General features: G+C 48.9%; 1 protein-coding gene across 3 annotated transcripts in view; it reads left to right on the top strand.

Annotated features, from left to right (window-relative positions):
- DBN1 (drebrin 1) overlaps positions 1-19,002 on the top strand; it is a 44,269-nt gene that overhangs the window by 4,292 nt on the left and 20,975 nt on the right. Inside the window, exon 1 of one of the 3 annotated variants that reach the window (XM_081185741.1) lies at positions 18,493-18,514. The exons of the other annotated variants lie outside the window; for them this stretch is intronic. The gene's annotated coding sequence lies outside the window, so the exon portion shown is untranslated. Of the gene's footprint in view, positions 1-18,492; positions 18,515-19,002 lie in introns of those variants that run through there. 3 annotated transcript variants of the gene reach the window in all.

The raw sequence follows: 19,002 nt of genomic DNA, 5'->3' as shown, positions 1-19,002 counted from the left end.
TTGTGAAAGAGATCTTCCAAGTGAGCAGAGAAAGGTTTAGAGGTTCAGCATATCTTGGATCCGAGTCAAAAAATATTCCTGCCAGGGAGCTCTATAGCAGTACTCTGATTTTAGTGCTCTGCCCTGTGTCAGTCTGAAGAGGAAGAAGCTAAACCACCCCCATTGCCTCCACAGATGCAGGATATAAATTACTATGCTGCAGGCTGGCCAGAGACTGGATAGAGAATCTAGCCTCCTAACCCTTGTGAAAATATTACTAAAATCTCTCCTACTATGGATCCCAGATTCCCCCCTTCCTATAATTATCATTCCTTTTTGTGACTTTCCCCCTGCTCCACTGTTGTGCGACCTATCTCTATTTTATCATATTCCGGCTATTTTATCCCATGCTTCCTCCAAAAAGCTTTCTGTGGCATCCTTGGTTTTCCTTCTCCATTTTATCCTCACGACAACCCTATAAGGTGGGTTAAAGAGAAGGTGGGGAGAAGGAGAGAGAGAGACAGACTGACCCAATGGCCTAGCTTTGTGGCTGGACAGGGATTCCAATCCTGAGCTCCCTGGTCCTGTCCTTACCCAGGGAGTCAGTGTGGTGCCCCCAGATGTTGCTGGACTTCTGCTGCCATCATTCCTGCCCATTGATTGTGCTGGCCAAGTCTGACAAGAGTTGGAGCAATATCTGGGAGGACCACGTCGGCAGCTTCTTCTCTGACCGCTACACCGAATTGGTTCTTACCTCCTACTGGAGTCTCTCTCTGCCTTCCCGGCACCTTGAAATAAATTTAAAAATTGTGTGCATGCGCACGAAAACTTCTATTCAGAACAAACTTAGTTGGTCTCGAAAGTGCTACTGGACATTTTTATTTATTTATTTTGACTGCGTCAGACCAGCACGGCTACCTACCTGAATCTAGATTCCTGGCACCTGTGTGCGTGTATTTTTGCAACTCAACTACCCTGCCACCGGGATCCCGTCTCTGCTGGCTGGCCTTGCTGTGTCTGCTCCTGCTTCCTGAGCAGCAGAAGTGCTTGCATCAAGCTGGCCTTGGGAGAGAAAGAAAGTCCCTTCCATCTGGTGTGGGGTTGAAGGGGCTTCCCGCCCCCTCCCATGCCATGTGCTCTTCCAAGGTGTTTTCTCTCTCTTCGTGGTTAGAGGCTGTCCCCACTTTGGGGGCCCAGGGCAGGCCTCTGATCCATTAGCTGTGCCCAGATCTCTCCGTGTGAAAATAATTGATGGCAAAGACAAAGGACAACTGCATCAGCGAGGGCCAGAGCAGAAGAAGGCTGAACTCTCAGCAGGAGAGGGTTGGGAGGGTATTCAGTGGGACAGAGAGATGTAGACTATGGAAGAGGGAAGGTTGGGCTGCCCTTTTGGAGCAGGCCAAGTCACTGGGTGGGGTTTGGGAAGCCATGCAGCTGAGGAAATGTATAGAGGGGACCACTGGGATTTGAGCCTAGAGTTGGGAGAACAGGATTTGAAGGTAGCAAATATCAAAGGCAAACTTTGTGCAGGGTCCCACTCCTTCTCTCTAAAGCATTGCAAAAGAACCCCCAGTACCTTGTCCTTAAAACCGTCTTGCAAGTGGAGATTCCTGGCTCCCTGTTTTCTGACTCCCTGTGAGTCACTTCCCCATTTCTGGGAGAGTTTTCCCCAGCTCCAGCGTGGCTTGAGCTCGCAAGAGCTGTGGCGCGTGGGTGGTCTCTGTAGGTCTAGGGTGCAGTTTATGGGGGCGGGGAGCTCTGCTGCTTTAGAGAATAAAAAATCTCCAGACCATCAAAGTGGCTAACTAAGATCAGATCGTGCAGAGACATAGCATGAAAAAGCCCCGCCCTGCGTTTGCCCTTTACGTAATTTCTAATAATCCAAAGCCATGCTGCTTCACTCTAAATGTGTTGTTGGGCCGAGTAGGGCATAGGGACGACACATGGCATATGCACAGAGGCATGTTCCAGGATTCAGCTCTGGCACTTAAAAATGAAATCTGGGCTTGAACTTCGGCACAAAGGAAACCCTGCCCGGGCTTCTAGGAAACTGGGTGAAGGAGCCTGCTCATCCCTTCTTCTGGGTCATGTTCCCTGGCAGGAGCTGTGAGAGGCAGCTGGGGGTGAAGGGGTGGGGCTGAACAATAACTTCTTTATGTGGGGAGCCCCACCCTGGTGGGCCAGCAGCTGTCAATGCACCAGCGCATGTGGTCTGAGAAATCCAGGCTCCAGAGAAATCCAGTAGGGGGTGGAGGAGGGGGGGCACCTGGCCAGCTCCTGTAGCTCAAGGTCATTGGGGTGAGACAGCCTGCCTACCTTTGTGGGGAGCAGTAAATCCCCAGACAGGCAGCGCTTGCTTACTGAGCTGTGGGGCATCCATTCAGTCACCTGGCAGGCGCGACTCCTGATTGAGAGCCACCAAAAGTGCTGAACATGGCAGAAAAAAAACAGCTGGTGGAGGAAGGACAAAGGCCTCTCTCCCTCTCTGCGCTGGGTGGGGTAGAAAGTACTGGCTGGCTCTGGCGCTGCTGCCTCCCATCCACCTGTGACCTTCTACAGGGCTGGCCCACCAGGGCAGTGGCGAAATGGCCAGGCCACTGGCAGCCCTTGAGGAAGCAGCCCGTCTGAATTGTGCTTTCTGCAATCACCAGCTGTAGGGATGGCACATGTGGGCCTGCTTGGAAGCTGGCGCCCAGAGAGCTAGCAGGGAGGGGGGAGGTCCTGGGCTACAATGGGGGAAGTGTGTGGGGGGGGCAGTGCTTAGATGTGGACCTTGGATGAGAGGTACCTGCCCGCATTTTGGTTTTCCATTGCCTTGGGATTACATTAGCCCATGTGCTCTTTGTAAGGCATGCTCCCTGTTGCGCAGGTGCGGATCGCATTGGAGCGCAGGCCTGCAGAGGCTGTGGCCTAATACTGGGGAATCCAGAGCAAGTTGCGCGCTTGGGGGTGGGGGTGGGACAGACCCAGTGCTGCGATCCGCCTGATGACAGTTAGTCCTTGCTTTCTCTGAGAACCCCTAAATGCGCTCCCCATCCTCAGGCCAAGCTTTGTTTTCCGGCCTTGCCCCTTCCACAAAAGGAGGAGGTTTCATGTGCTTCTTTCCTCCCTCCCCCTCCCCCTCCCCTTTGCGGAGGGTCTGGTGGTCCAAGCTGCCCCTCCCCCATGCGGAGGCTGCTGGGGCCCATTACTCGATCAGAAAGGAATTCGGTGCCGTTTTTCTGCACACGGGTTCCCTGGGGCTCGCGGTGCATTAGAAACACATGTGCATGGGCCAGGGGCTGCACAAGGGGGGTGGCGCTGGGGGTGGGGGGTCTGCTCCTCTCCCTTTCCACTCTAGGGCTGGGGGGTGGGGGGCAGGCAGCAGGGATTGGTGTCTTGTTCCTGCTCTGTCTGCAGAAACCTGGTGCTCTTGGTGGGCTATGCAGCAGATGCTTGCAGTGGCCCTGGCTGCGGACGGATACTTGGTTGGTGGTGAAAACATTTTTGTTGCCTGGTGCATTCAGCCCTCCCTTAACTGCAGGCACTTGGGATAAGCCAGAAGCCATAAGTACAGAAGGCTTCCTTTTGGAATTGTGGCCTGGTGGGAGAAGGTGTAGCGAGGGTGTCTCTTTAAACACAAGCTGGTCATGTTTTGAGTATTGTGTGCACGCGTGGTTTATTTTTACTCGGAGACAGAAAAGTAAAATTGATGACTGCCGTGGAATAGGTGAGCTCCCCCTCTTAAGTGGGTGTGGGTGGGTGTAATTTATCTCCTTTTAGGAGAATTTCATGCCCCCTTTCACATTGCAGGCATTAGGAAACTCTGGAGTCAGTAAGCATCCAGGTGGTCTTGGGTGGAAGTTCTTCTCTGCTGCTGCCACCTCTCATTTCAGAATGTCTGGCTTGGGCAGCCCCTCATTGCCCCACACTCCTCTCCCTTTGACTAGCCCATGGTGGGATGATCCAGAGCAGAGGGTTAGGCCTTGCAGCTTCACTCGTACTAAGAAGCATGCTGCAACCCACCAGCTCTGCAGGAGGAGTGAGGATCAACACATGGATCATTGGACAAGATCCTGGCACTACAAACTACAGAGCTGGCTGGGAGTGCAAGAAAAAAGGCAGCCATGGTGGTGTAGTGGTTAGAGTGTCGGGCTCGGACCTAGGAGACAAGGGTTCGAATCCCCCACTTGGCCACGATGCTCACTGGGTGGCCTTATAGGAGGGCCAACCACCAACTCTTAAGCCCTAACCTACCTCAGAGGGTTGTTGTGAAGGATGATAAGGGAGAGCCATGTACATCACCTTAGGCTCCTTGCAAAGGTGGGGTATAAACACAATAATAAATAGCGGGAAGAGAAGCCTGGGCTCACCTGCCGCGTGCTGGTGGCAATGGTGGGTTGTGCCGCTGGGAGGACCTCAGTGGGGCTCTGTTTAGTGAAAGGAAAACAGCTGCTGCTGATCTCCTTCCATTCCCACCCGTGGGGAGCAATTATATTCCGGGGAGAAGTTGTATGCAGCCCCTGCTAGCAGCCTAATTGCTCGGTTTGGAGACAGGGAATTCAGAGCTTTTCTGCCCCATTCGCATGATAGGGCTGCCAGACATCCCTGTCATTTGTGAAAGGCTCTATCTCTTGCTGTCCGCTCAAGTTCAGATGCCTGCAGGTGCCCTTGGAAATGTTTGACTCCAGCTGCTAGCTTGGGGCATGCTGCGGGGTGGGGGTGGGGGGGGCAAACTAGCAGTGGCTAAAGACTACTAAAATTAGCTACCCATTGTTCGAACTGAGGTGAGTGTGGGTGACTCTGCTTTTAGTGCTAGGCTTGGCTGCTCCACAAGGTCACCTGGGAAAAGGGAACACAGAGCCGCTCTGGATTCACGCAGATAGCTAACCAGTTATCCGCTCCATTCATTCCAAAGGTACCAACTGTGTTATGTGGTTTCTCTGCCCAATGCAAAGCAGCCCCCCTTCTCCACCAGAGGCCATAGCTGGACAGCTCAGGCAGGAGCACAACATTTTGCAGTGTGGTGGGAAGGTTAGAGTGTTGCACTGAGACCTGGGAGACCCAGATCTTCGCTTGACTGCGATACTTTCCAGGCCGTGTTCGAAATTCGCCAAGCGCATTTTGCTACTGGTGCGGGTCCAGTTGCAACTGCAGTACGTGGAGATTTCTGGGCGCCAGTTTAAAATCCTCTGCCTTAGTCCACAGTCAATTCCATTTCCACTGTTTGTGTTTCTCCTTCTTGCATAGCAGGACGAGCAGATTCTTGTAAGAGCAGAAGCTACTGTCAAGCAGATGTAGTCGAGATCATAGAATCGTAGTGTTGGAAGGGATCCCAAGGGTCATCTAGTCCAGCCCCCTTGCGAACAGACATTCCATTGCAGCAACCATTCCATTGCACCAGATTTAAGGTGCAATTTGGTGCTTAGCTTATCTATCTGAGTTTCTGACACTGTTTCCAGGTGACCTTGGGCCGGCTTCTAGCCATCAGCCCAAAGTGGGAAGGAAGGGGCACATTCCCCAAGCTCCTTGCTAAAGGAAGAGATGCGTAAAAACACATTAGCTAAACTTCCACTCACTTTTTGTTGGATTCCTTCTTCCCCTCCCCTCCACTTGCTTTTCTGATTTAGGCCATTTTTCCTCACTGTTTTGTTTTTTAACTGCTTCCCCTGCCCCCATCTCCTTAGTGGAAGCATTGTGGCCATCCTTGATGCTGCTGCTGCTATAGCATGACAAACCCCGCTGCCGAGGATATAGACACTTCGTTAGATTCCAGAAAGTCTATTTGTGGCTCTTTCTATTTTTATTTGCTTTTTTTAAAAAAAAAAAAAAACACCGCACATAAGGGTGCACATGCATTTCAGCCCTAAGCAGAGGCAGTGTGCAGTAGTCATATCTTAAAGTGAGAAGGGGGGGGGTTAAATAAAAAGACAAAACCATTCAGCTGGAAATGGTGGGCAATGTCTGCAATGGAGAGGAGAGAAGGGATGCAGGTTTCCTGTTTCCTTCCTCCCAGACTGTAAAAGTATAGCAAGCACTCCCTGCTGCATTGGCACAGGGCGTTTTGCATCTGTAGAAGTGAAAAAAATAAAAAAGTAAATTATAAAACAAGTAATTTGTTTTTAAAAAATAGAATACCAAGTGTTCTTGCTTGGGCTCTGAGGATGTCTCATGGTCCTTTGGCAGCTTGTCCTCAAACTCCTGTGAGCTGGTTTCTGCTTTCCTGTGTCAAGAAAAACCCCTTACTTAGAGGGGCAAGCAAGGGACCCCAGTTCTGTAAGTAGTAAAGGTAAAGGGATCCCTGACCATTAGGTTCAGTCGTGACCGACGCTGGGGTTGCGGTGCTCATCTCGCTTTACTGGCCGAGGGAGCCAGCCTACAGCTTCTGGGTCATGTGGCCAGCATGACTAAGCTGTTTCTGGCGAACCAGAGCAGTGCACGGAAACGCCGTTTACCTTCCTGCTGGAGTGGTACCTACTTATCTACTTGCACTTTGACGTGCTTTCGAACTGCTAGGTAGTAAGGCCCTCCAAAATTGATAAGCCCATGGCAGTCCCCCCTCCCCCAAAGTTTCAAAAATGAATGTTTACTGTTGCTAGACAGAACACTAGGCCAGATACCAGCTTGGTGAGACCATTTCTAGAAAGCAGAACTGAGTAATGCCATTTTTAGAAAGTAAGCCCAGTTCAAACACTAGGCTCTGTCCTAAAAAGCTAATGCCTTCTCTTTGTTCCAGCACAACCCTTCTGCTTTGTCCATTCTTCTGAAGTTTTGATGGTTCTATCAAATTTTAGTTTCTATCCATTTTTTTTAATTGATTTGTTCCATAAGAAAATAAAAGCAAGCTAGCACACAAATAAACGAAAGAGAATAGCGCACAAAGAAAAGAATAGCGAAGAAAAGAAAAAGAAAGAATACATAAAATTGTAGTTTTTACATCAACAATTTACATAACCATCCCTTTCAAGACTTCCTTCAGCTTGTCCGTAAATCATTCGTAGTAATAATTAAAGTTACGCATTTCCTAGCTTATATTGTCATTATACATTTCTCTGTCTCCTATTTTCTTTGCACAATAACTCTTAATCTTTCACAGTGCGTCTCTGAATCCCATTAGCGTTGTTTGTCCCTCACTAATATATTCCAGATAGTCTACATACTTTCCTCAATCCTTGATGAACTTTTGGTCTCTTATATACCTGACTTTTCCTGTCAATTTATCCAGCTCCGCGTAGTCTAGCAACTTTGATCTCCACTCCTCCACCGTTGGTATTTCCTGCTGTTTCCACTTCTGTCAAATTTTAGTTTCTAAACTGTTTGCCTCACTGTGTGCTAATCTTTCTCCTCCAATACACATTTCAGCCAAGGTAAAGCGTGTGGGTTGTTAGGCCAGCCCTTCTGCCCCTAGATGTCTTTGTTGGCACTGAGATTTCCTGGATAAGGAAATAACTCATTTAATCCACCTTTCCAAACTGGGTTACTGCCTGGATAACAGGGTTGGGTTTTCTCGTTTGTGTTTTGGAGGATGACACAAGTACACAGTGAGGAGTCCAGCATATAATGAGAAGTGCAATAGATCATGTCATGGGCGGTAACTAATCACTTCCCCCGCTACTCCAAAACACACAGTACTTTCCAGTGCAGTCGGTGTGCTTCCCTGGGAAAAGAATCTCATATCCATAGCAGTTGAGCTGAGTGGGTTGAGTTCTGGGGAACCACAATTCTTCCCTACTTTCAGTAAGAGATACTCTCGCTGGGGCGACATCATCTGGCAGGAGCCCAGTAAATTAGTAAGCAGAACTCGTTACCCTTCTGAAAACCACATTGTCTGGAAAGCCCCTAAATCCTCTTGCTTTCTGATGCGCTCCCACCCCGAGCTGCCCTGCCAGCCCCCGTCCGTTGTTTCTTCGTTCTGCAATGCCACATGCGTCGACGTGCTCTTTGTCGGTGTTTAGCTGCCTATGTTGGTTCAGCCTCATTGTTACCTTCAAAACGGCAGCGACTTCACGGCTGCGAGGACATTCCGCCCAACTAATCTCTGGCTTTTGATTCCATGTTTGTGCGTGTAATATATAGTATAATTTGCGGGCTATATATATCTCATTTGTAAGCTGGAAGCCAACATGAAATAATATGGCCCAGGCTGAGGTTGAAGGTGTTCTTTTCTCTTCTCAATGGGCTGTGAGGAAGGTGAGTTGCCCCCCCCCCCCAGATTGCCATGGACTGTCTTTCGCAGTGTTGGACCTTCCGTGAGCCCTGGAACCGCAATCACGTAATTTCCCTAAGGAACCTGCTTTCACAGGGAGTGTGTCCAGATTCCAAGAGGAATCAGCAATGTGCATGCGAGCTAATGAATTCTCCAGGGACAGAATAATTCATGCCGATAAACCCTGAGCACAGATTGACGTGGTCCCCAGCTCCTAAGCCATATAAATCTAGGTAAGAACCCCTCAGCCACTTTCTCACTTGCTATTGACCCTGGCTGAATATCCGCAGGACCCCCATTAGGATGCTAGAGGTTCCTGAGCATTAGAATACCCCTATAGTTCCTTAACCAGTGAGATATAACTATACAGGACAGCTATTATACAGGAAATCAAGGACATCCTCGTTGCCTTTTCCTAGCTTCCTCAGCCCTTGTTGGCCTCCAGTCCCTGGCATATTTCCCATCTTGCCACCTTCTGGAGCTGGCTTTGTGTATCCTGGCATGTTTGCTGGCGCTGCCTCAGCGCCTGCGTGGCCTGGGCCAGTAAGACATGTGCCCACCAAGGGGACTCGAGTTCACATCCTGCCTTTGCCGCTTGCTGGGCCCAGAGGTGTGCCTGATCACAAGGTCTTCTCCGAAAGCAGCTGCAGCTACATTCCCGGAAAGAGCCTGGTCCTGAGCTGCCAATTAGCGGATTTGGCTTTTTGGATTAGAGTCAATCTCATTTGTGCCATTATCTGTGTCCGGCTCCCTGCAGTGTGGCTGTTGCCTTGCCTAGCCAGCCATGGGAAGGGTGCTGCATGGCACCATGCCTTCCCACTATGGGGATGGTGGCTGTACGGCCCTTGCAGGATAAATTGGGTTTGGTGTGAGCCAGAAGCTTAGCATCCCACTATGAAGCTGCTTTATATGTTGACACCTCTTCTTCAGTCCTCTGCTATTCCCACCTTGGGCAGCCTTGTTGCTCCTTTTCCATGCCAGTCCCTGCCCCTGCTGTGCCACCCACAGCTCTCTCCCCAGAGTTCTTCCAGGGAGGCATGAGCTTTGCAGAGGAGGGCCATAAGTGTGTTAGGTTCTCTTGCCAGTGGTTAACTCATTAGATTTTCTTGTCTTCATACATGAGGGGCTGAGAAGGGATTGTCCATAGCTTGTTTCCCTTCTATCCTGGCTTGGGCTGGGGGCAGTGCCCACCAAACACAGAAATGCTTAGCCAGCACATTCTCCTTCCAGTGCGCTAGTTGGTGCTGCTGCAGCTCTTCTAGTGCATTCACTGAAGGTGGGGAGAAGAGCAATGGGGTGTTGCGCCTTTTCCAGCAGCACTAGCACATGCTTGTTCCTGGATGGGGGGGAAGGACCCACCAAGTCTGAAGGCTTTGGATCATGGATGGGGAACATGAGGGCCTTCCAAATGTTCCAGGACTCCAACTCCCATCAACCTCAGTCAGAATCACCAATGGTCATGGTTGATGAGAGTTGGAGTCCAGGAACATCTAGGCAGCCACAGGGTGCCACCCCATGGTTCAGTTGCTACAGTTTGGGGGTAGGTCTTCTATAGCCCCCCTCTACATAGGTTGCGCCTGGAGATTTCCCTGTGAATCTGGTCAAAGGTGGAGCTTACGGACACCACACATTACTTCAACAAAAACCTGTTTCTCAGATGTGCATTTGCAAAGGTAATACAGAGGGAGCTACAGTGGTACCTCGGGTTACATACACTTCAGGTTACATACACTTCAGGGTACAGACTCCGCTAACCCAGAAATAGTACCTCGGGTTAAGAACTTTGCTTCAGGATGAGAACAGAAATCGTGCTCCGGCGGCAGCAGGAGGCCCCATTAGCTAAAGTGGTGCTTCAGGTTAAGAACAGTTTCAGGTTAAGAACGGACCTCCGGAATGAATTAAGTACTTAACCACTGTATTTGTAAGGGAGAAACAGCTGGGGGGTGGGGGTGCCGAACGCTAACTGAAGATGCTAATTTCTCCCTATATATACCCTGGGGTGCAGGATGAGTTGTTTTTCTTCCAGCTGATTTTCTAGCCTCTGATGTGGAGGGAAAAGCGGGGGGGGGGACTGTTGGGGGCAGGAGCAGAACTGGCTCGCGCCGAGTTGGCACTGAAACACCAGTTTGCAATGGAGCAGTGATGTTGGCTGGAAATGGTAGTCAGCCCCTACCAATTATTCCCTGAAAATGCCTTTACCTCCTGAAAATGAATGTTAAAGGGCAGAGACCATGGTGTTTGCCTTGCAGTGGGTAGTTTTGCCCTAAATTGCTTCGCAGCGTCTTGCGGTGGATGGTGCTATGTGCGCTTGATACCAAGGAGGTATAAATTATATTGCTTGGAAAATAAATTATGCAAATCAAACTATTTACATTCTTCTATTTTGCATAGTTCCCCTTCTGCAATGAGCAAGTTCTGAAAAGGATTTAGAGTCCTCGGGCAAGAGCTCGGGTGGCAGAAAACAGAAGTGGGAAGGAGGGATCTGAGAGAAGGGGAAACAGGGGGCTTGGAGCGGGTGGGCAGAGCGCAAGGAGGTAGGTGGCGCCATTTTGATATCCTGCACACACCACTAATCATCAGAAGTGCAGCCTGACTATGAATATCAGACTCTGCCGACGTCATTCCAAACGCATGTCTGCAATCATGAGAGCTAGAATCTTTTGTTATTCTTAAAAAGCAGCTTGCTGGCAAATTTTGCATATGTGCAGAATGCACATTATGCTCTCGTACCCAGAGTTTACAAAACCCAGTATCCCAGTGATGGGGTGGTTTTGCTAGATGAAGCAGAGCCAAGTGCTGTGTGCACACATATGCCGCCTTTGTTTTGGGTCTAACATTTTAAAATGTTCTGCTGATGAACCATTCATCAGTTCCTGCTTTCATCAGCCATCACCACCATGGCAGAAGCTGATCACCCTTCTGCGTAGCAGGGTTTGCCTTGGGTATATAGATGCAGGAATGTTGAAGGGCAAACCAGAGTGCTATATAGCTCCTGGTGCATTTCCTGGTTTTTCCCCGACAGGTCTGAACTTACTTGCAGCGGTAATCACAAGCAGGAGAGAAACTGACAAAACCATTTAAAGCTGGGTTAGGGAACCAGACTCCTGGGGATGGCGTGTGGTCCTTGCCCTGATTTCAGGCAGCCTTCAGCATCCTCCAGCCCTTCTGCCTCCTGAAGCTCCTCTTCTGTTCTCCAGCACACCATCCATCTGTCCGCCCCCCATGGCATAAAAACCCTGGCATTGCTTCCACTTTGGGAAAGGTAGAGTGGAAATAGGGTGGTACAAAAAGGGTGCTATGCCTTCCTGCAGACCCCACCCGCTCTTGATGATGGCTCTGCCCACCATTGGCTGTGGCCCCTGTTTGACTTTTCATGTGACCCAATGAACCTTCATCAGAAGAAGGTTCCCCACCTCTGATTTAAAGGAATGCACTGGGCAGGCAAATCATATTGGGTCTCTGCTCTCCATGTCCCCATTGCAGATGCTCCACACTTTGTACTACGCAGGAAGCTGGTAAAGTTTCCAGAAGGCAGACTATTGACATTCTGGCACAGGATCTAGTCAAAGAGACATGCAAAATTAGGGCACTTTCTGTTTAGAAAACAGAAAGGGGTTGTTTGTTTTTTTAAAAAAAATTGCTGACAGTTGTATAATTTATCAAGGTTTTGTGTCCCACTTTTCTTCCAAGAAACTTCGTGTACAGTAGAGGCTGGTCCATAAGAGTGAATAGGGCTTTGCCCCACTAATCTCAGTCTGGTCTCAACCAGACCCAAAGCTCTGGTTCCATCTACTGTTGACCACCTGTCCTTTGCCCTACCCATCTCAATGGGCATCAGCCTCCATTGTCAGTGTGGTATATGGAAGGTTATCCTATTTAACCCCTGAGGTGGATAAACAGTAGCCAACCCCAGGAACTTCCGGGTTGGTGCCTCCGGCAATGGCGGATTTCCTCTGACCGGGAGGAATCTGCTCCGTGGAAATTAGGGTCTGGCCGCCACGGCGAAGGCGGGGACCCACAAAAAAATCACAGGCGGGAGAAGCCTGTGAATGTGGGATTCGGCTGGCACCTTTTGCACCTCCCCTACTCACGGGGAAACCCGGTTTCGGGGATCTGGAGCGACGTGGGGTGACTGGCGCGGTGCTTCGAATTGACTGCTTCTTTCACGGAGTGAAGCCGCATTGCTGTTGCCGGAGAGCGCTGACTTTTTCCTGTGGACAATTTGATCTTAAAACAACTACCCGTGAGTAGAATGGAAAATTGGATTTTTAAACGTCTTAATTTGGCACCGAAACGGGGAAGGTTTCAAACAGGAAGTCCGCCTTCCCCTTTTGTAAATAGACTGAAAGCAAAGAGGCTGCAAGCTAAAGTCTTGGAAAGCTTTTCATAAAGGATTAAACTTCCATCGGCTAAAATCATCAAACCCCCCTTGGAAGCAGGAGAAGAGGGGGGGAATTTTAGACCACGTAAGCCTGCAGGAGAGAGTGAAGAAAGTCAAATTACCACCGCTCTGAACCTGGAAACGGGCTGCTAGTAAGACTGAAGTTTTGGATATGCTCATTGACTGTGAATAGATCATTTGTTGACAGTAAGTTAAAGAAGAGAAATACATTGTTTCCATTGGCTCCTTCTGCGTTTAAAAAGGAGTAAAGGTAACTTTATTGCTTGAACTGTGCTTAAAAGGATTGATACAAATAGAAATTGTTTCCCCCTAGAGGAAGCATTTGAAATTGTTACATGAGCTGAGCTGGGGAAATTTCCAGCTGCAAGATAAGACTGTGAGAATCTGGGATTGACCTTGGATCGTTAAGAATGTTGACAGAAGAAGCCTTAGTGGTTGCATTATGTAAGATTAATGACTCACTGGAACAGCTCCATAAGAAGACGGATGTGATGATTATAAAAATTGATAACTTGGAACAAAAAGTGACTAATTTGGGACAAAAAGTGAATATTAATACAGAAACCATTCAGGAATCAATACAGGGATCTACTTTGACGAAAGAGTTTTCCGTTTTTTGAGTCGTTCCGCAAGACGAATTTCCCTATGGGCTTGCTTCGCAAGACGAAACGTCTTGCGAGTTCTTGCAAGTTTGTTTCCTTTTTCTTAAAGCCGCTAAGCCGTTAATAGCTGCTAAGCCGCTAATAGCCGTGCTTCGCAAGGTGAAAAAACCGCAAGACGAAGAGACTCGCGGAACGGATTAATTTCGTCTTGCGAGGCACCACTGTAAGAACAAGATCAGGAGAAGACAAAGTAAAATGCATGTATAAATATGAAGAAGACCTGCAGAAGGGACTTGGAAAAGAGTTAAGATCCTCGAACAGAAGATCACCAGGTTGATGGACTATATGGAATTGACGGAAATGACTGGCAGAATCCGAGACCAGGGAGAAGAGACGGTGGAAGAATATTGGAAAAAGTTTAAAATCTATATATGGAAATAATGTAAAATTAATGAGTGTTAGAAAAATGTTGGAAGGGAATTATACGGCTTTAGTAGAAATGTTTTAAGGAATTAAGCATAAATAAGTATTATAGTATTAATGGAAAATAAGGTTAAAATATGTTAAGATAATCATATGACAGAAAATAGAGAAAGATGGAAAGGATTTGCTGAAATAATTAATAGAAATGGAATACAAAAAGGGAGGTGAGAGGAGGTCGATGAAACAAGGGAATGAAAGAGAGGATATTGAGATGGTATGATGTGTGTTTTTTGAACTGTTTTTGTTTTTGTTTTGTTTAATGTGTTAATGTTGTGTTGTGTATTGTTTATATATTGTACTGTATTGTTTTTTTCTTTTGCTTCTTCTTTTCTCTTCTTTTTTCTTTTCTCTTTTTTGTAAGGTTTAAAAGCAATAAATATATATATATTTTTTAAAAAAGTAGCCAACCCCAACTTGCTTAGAATAATATGGTGATAAATGACAGAACAGTGTAGTTCAGCCTTGCCAATCCTGGCGCCGTCCAGATGTTTTAGACTACAATTGACATCAGCTCAAGCCACAGTGACTGATGGGAGTTGTAGTCCAGAACATCTGGAGGATTCCAGGGTTGGCAAGGCTTGTATAGTCTCTTCTGTTTCTGAAATTCTTGTTATATGAGGGTATAAAGTGAAAACCAGTGTGGTAGTATAGGGGGTTGAGTGCTGGGCTTGGATAAAGGAGACCTGGGTTCAGATCCATATCCAGCCAAGCAGCTCATTGGATGGCCTGTAGCCAATCATCCTTACTTGGTCTGCAGTGTCTCCACAAATTCATTAATGAGGATAACACCAGATAGCTCACATATAGGCTGCATGAGCTCCTTAGAGCAGAGCTGTGGAATTTCTGACCATTCTTGACACACCAAGGGTTCCATTTGGGTGCCAAGTCAATCAGCAGATACCACTCATTGACACTAACTGATAAGCAGAAGGATAGGGTTTAATTCTGCAATGGTTGAGCGGTTGCCCCTGCATGGCTGAGTGAAGGGGTTTGCCTTTAAATCCCTGCTAAAACAAAAAGAGGGGTAGAGAATTAGCTACATGTTGCTGCTTCCAAGGTGAAATCCTGACTTGGATGCTCCAAAGCACCAAATAACCCAATGACATACAATTGACAGGTGGGCAGCCCCATAGAGCCAAAAAAGGTTATCCAGCTCTGCCTTAGAGCAGAGGTTTTCAACCTTTTTGAGTCCACGGCTCCCTTGACCAACTACATTCTTTCTGCAGCACCCCTGTGGGGCTCAGGAGCCCAGTGATGTCACCCCTGCAGAGCTGGTGGTCTCTTGCTCTTTTTTGAGCACCCTCCCTTGTGGAGTGTTCCCTCAGACTCCTCCCCTCTCCTTGGGAGTCCTTTGAGCTGCTGCCGCCCCTGGTCTCTGAGCTGCCGCCCCAAAGAGAGGTGCCTCCTCACAGTGACCCACAGGGGCTTAGGAAGAGGATGGCCCCAGCCTTACTGGCCCAACGGAGACTGGCCAAAGGTGAATGTGAGGCCAGCACCTTGCCTTGGGAGGCAGCAGTGGGCGCTGCTGGGCCTGCCTGGCGGAAAGGCTCCCCTTCAGCACTGGGCACTCAGCTTCCAGGCAGGCGCTGCACACAGCAAGCACAAGAAAGGCCAGTGCCTGCCCACCCTGCCTGCCACTAGTCTGTCCATTTCCAACAGCAAGGGCTGGCTGGGCTCCCTCATCCGCTTGCTTGCTTAACTCCAAGGCCACCTCAGCTCCTTGCAACCAGCACCCCCTGGCCAGCCCCAGAGGCACCATTCGCCTGCTGAGCTTGAGGCCAGGGCTGCTGTAATGACCAGCTTTGCAAGCCTTTGGGAGGCAGAGACGTGAGAGGGCATCAGAGGAGGGGTGGAAGGAAAGAAGGACAGAGGCCAATGTTTCCTGTGGCATCCCTGACAATCATTCAAGGCACACTTGTTGAAAACCCCTGCCTTAGAGGAAGGGCAGGCATAAGAAGCTCCCTCTATATAAGGTCTCTCTGCTTGTCCTTCCAGCTCAGTATGTGTTTACTTTGACTAGCAATGGCTCTCTAGGGTCTTCTCCAGGCAGATTACTTCTTCCATCACCTGCTATCTGACTCCTGGAGAAGCCAGGAGTTCAACCTGGGATCATCTGTGTGAAAAGCATGTACTCTACAGGAGTGTCCTTCAACCTTGGGTGCCCAGATGTTGTTGGACTACAACTCCCATCGTCCCTGGCCATTGGCTCAGCTATCTGGGGGTGATGGGAGTTGGAGTCCAACAACAAATAGGCACCCAAGGTTGAAGAACACTGCTCTATATCAGAAAGCCATGGCCCCCGCCTGTCGGAATGAGACAGATAGATAAATAAATTCAGTGTATGCTTCATGTGACTCCATGTCTGCATAAGCCATAGTTACCAGACGTCCTTTGTTTCAAGAGATGACCTTTATATCAGAGCATCATAGCTGTATTGAACAGCATAGCATTGGCACGACAGTCCCCAAGTCTCTTCTCTTGCCTCTTAAAAAAAAATCCTTTGGCAAATCAATTGCAATACTGTTTATAGCATCATTCTCATTTAATCTCATCCAAACATTTGAGTGTCCCTTCAGGTTGTTTGGGTAAAAATATGCTATTCTAAGAACCAACAGCAGCTTACTTTTAGCTGACGTGGGTGCTTTCAGCACACAGATGAACTGTCTAACCATTTGCTGTTCGAAAGGCAGCAATAGCCAGTAATAAAAATCTGCTTATAATGCTATGAAATGCTGATGGCTTTGGAAGGCTAAAAAGACCCATAGGCAAATATTCCCTCCCAGTTTTTTGAAATCCATGGGTGTCCTCTTTCATCCAGCTCCATAGATGTGTAGAAAAAGCTTAAGAATTGGGTTTCTTTTTCTGTAGGTTTCTTTTCCAACACCCCCTTAATATACATGTAGTATGAGTTTAAGAATAGTATTCTTCCTCTCCCCCCCATCAATTTGGCTGAAGGTACAGTCAAACAACAGATGTCATGTTTTTTCCAGTTTGGTCACAGTAAAAAGTAAAGGACCCTTGGATGGATAAGTCCAGTCAAAGGTGACTATGGGAGCTGACGTTTGTCCACAGACAGCTTTCCAGGTTATGTGGCCAGCATGACTAAACCACTTCTGGCGCAACAGAACACCGTCTTGGAAGCCAGAGCACATGGGAACGCCGTTTACTTTCCCACAGCAGCGATACCTATTTATCTACTTGCACTGGTGTGCTTTCGAACTGATAGGTTGGCAGGAGTTGGGACAGAGCAATGGGAGCACACTCCATTGCAGGGTTTTGAACCGCTGACCTTCTGATCGGCAAGCCCAAGAGGCTCAGTAGTTTAGACCACAGCACCACCCGTGTCACAGTAACCCTCCCCGAGTCATGAAATAAAAATGCTGAGCATCCTCTATTCTTACTATGGCAAAATAAAGACGCAACATCAGCCCAGGTACAAGACCAGATGTAATCAATGGGGAAAGTCTCAGGGAGGGCCAAAGCTTACTCCAAGGAACATGGCAGCATCGTGCACAGTGATTGGGGAAAAGGAGTAAGAAGGCAGGCTTGTAGTTTCAACATTACTGAATCAGGCCACAATTTGTCTAATCCCCCTTCAAAGTTGGTGGTTGTCACCACATACCGTGAATCCCACAGTTTACCTGTGCGCTGTGTGAATCAGAACTTTGCTTTTGTCTACCTGAGCCGCCTACCCTTCTGCTTCATTGGGTGGCCCCAAGTTCTAATATTACGAAAGATGGAGAAGCTCTTTCTCCACAGCATGCATAGTTGTATGCCCCTTCATCCTGTTACACACCCACCCTCTGCTTACTCCCTTGATCTAGCCAAAATGCGTGTGAACATGAGATGGGGAGGTTCGGGGCAGAGCTCCAGCCTCCCTTGGCAACTGTTCACTCCCCTCAGTCGAAGGCAGTCATATTCTGTGAACAAAGTATCATCTGGTGGGGTGTCTCTTCTGTCAGTGGGTTAGAGGTGGGGGCCTTGCCTGGTTGCGGCAGGCAGCCCAAGAGCTGCATTCTTTTCTGTGGACCCCTCCAAGGCCTACATGCCAGCAGTAGGCAGTTTATTGTGTGGAAACTACAAAAGTAAACACATCCGACTTTATTCTCCGTCCAGGCAAGCAGGAGGTGTTACCAGCACACAAGGACACATCTCTGCCAGGCAAAAAACACACTGGGGGTGCAGAAGGAGAGGCCTAGAGGGCTGCGTTTGGCCCACAGGCCTGAAGTTCCCCACCCCTCCTCACACCTCCTAATAGGTTGAGGGTGTTGTGGAAAACTAAAAAGGTGACTGTATTCAGGTGCTTGGTGCTGAGCCTGATAATCTTTAAGGCGAGGGCTCATAAGCAGTAATCAGGAAGAGGCCTTACCAGGCTGCTAGACCCTGGCAGGATGCCAGGTGCTGATGGCAGCCTTGCTCCCTCCTCCGATATCAAAGGACTAGACTTATCACAGAGAAACAAAGAGATAAACCGATGGTGTAAGCAACTTCTGCTAAAGCCAATATTGTGATGAGATGCAGCTGTGGGGCCCCTGGTTTGGGGCCAGGGAGTAAAGGCAACCAGTTCATGTTGGGAACTGAGAACATGTGTCAGGCCTGCTGGATGAGGCCAACAGGCCCATCTAGACCAGCACCCTGTCCTTGCATGCAAGAGCCCTCTGCCCACCTGCAATTCCCGGCAACCAGCATCCTTCCTCCTGCCGGCGGAGTTCCCCTTCTGACTCTAGCAGGATTCTGGCCCAAGGAACCGAGGTCATATGGCGCCCCGGCCTTTACTGGAATGCAAACAGCCAAAGAATTTGGCAGGTCAGCAAATGGAGCACATGATGCCCAGGAAGAGACACAACTCAGCAAACCCCCACTGTAAGCTGTGGAAAGGCCGGGCAGGGAAGGCACCTCCCAATTTGCCATGAGAGGGTGGCGGTGGGTGCGCACAGGAGGAGCAGCATTTGGGGCCAGCTGCCAGCGAATACCTCCCCCCTCCCTCCCACCCACCCCCACCACCCAGCCTCCCCTGTAAATCACCTCCTTCCTCCTCATATGAACTGTGTCCCAGCTGGATGGCAGCGTGGTTGCCATGGTGACACAGAGATGCTGGTTGCTTTGATAAGCTGAGGGAGTCTCCCCCCCTTTCGGTCTCTTCGCCCACACAACCTGGACCAATTCTCCGTGCTCCTTCCTTCCCCCTTCGCATGAGGTCTCGAAATGAGGTTGCGAAGAGAACAGAACCCCCATGTGCTCTCGGCTAGGGTGTGAAAGCCTTTGGTTCTGATTTCTGCTGGCTGATTGGCAAAGGATGGAGGGAATGGCTATACCCCGCCAGAGATGGAAGAGAGGGTGGTATCTTGGAG

This window comes from Podarcis bocagei, assembly GCF_964188305.1.
Source record: "Podarcis bocagei genome assembly, chromosome: 2".
Lineage (NCBI taxonomy): Eukaryota > Metazoa > Chordata > Lepidosauria > Squamata > Lacertidae > Podarcis > Podarcis bocagei.
Note: the sequence above shows the minus strand (reverse complement) of the source record. Positions and strands in the feature narration are given on the sequence as shown.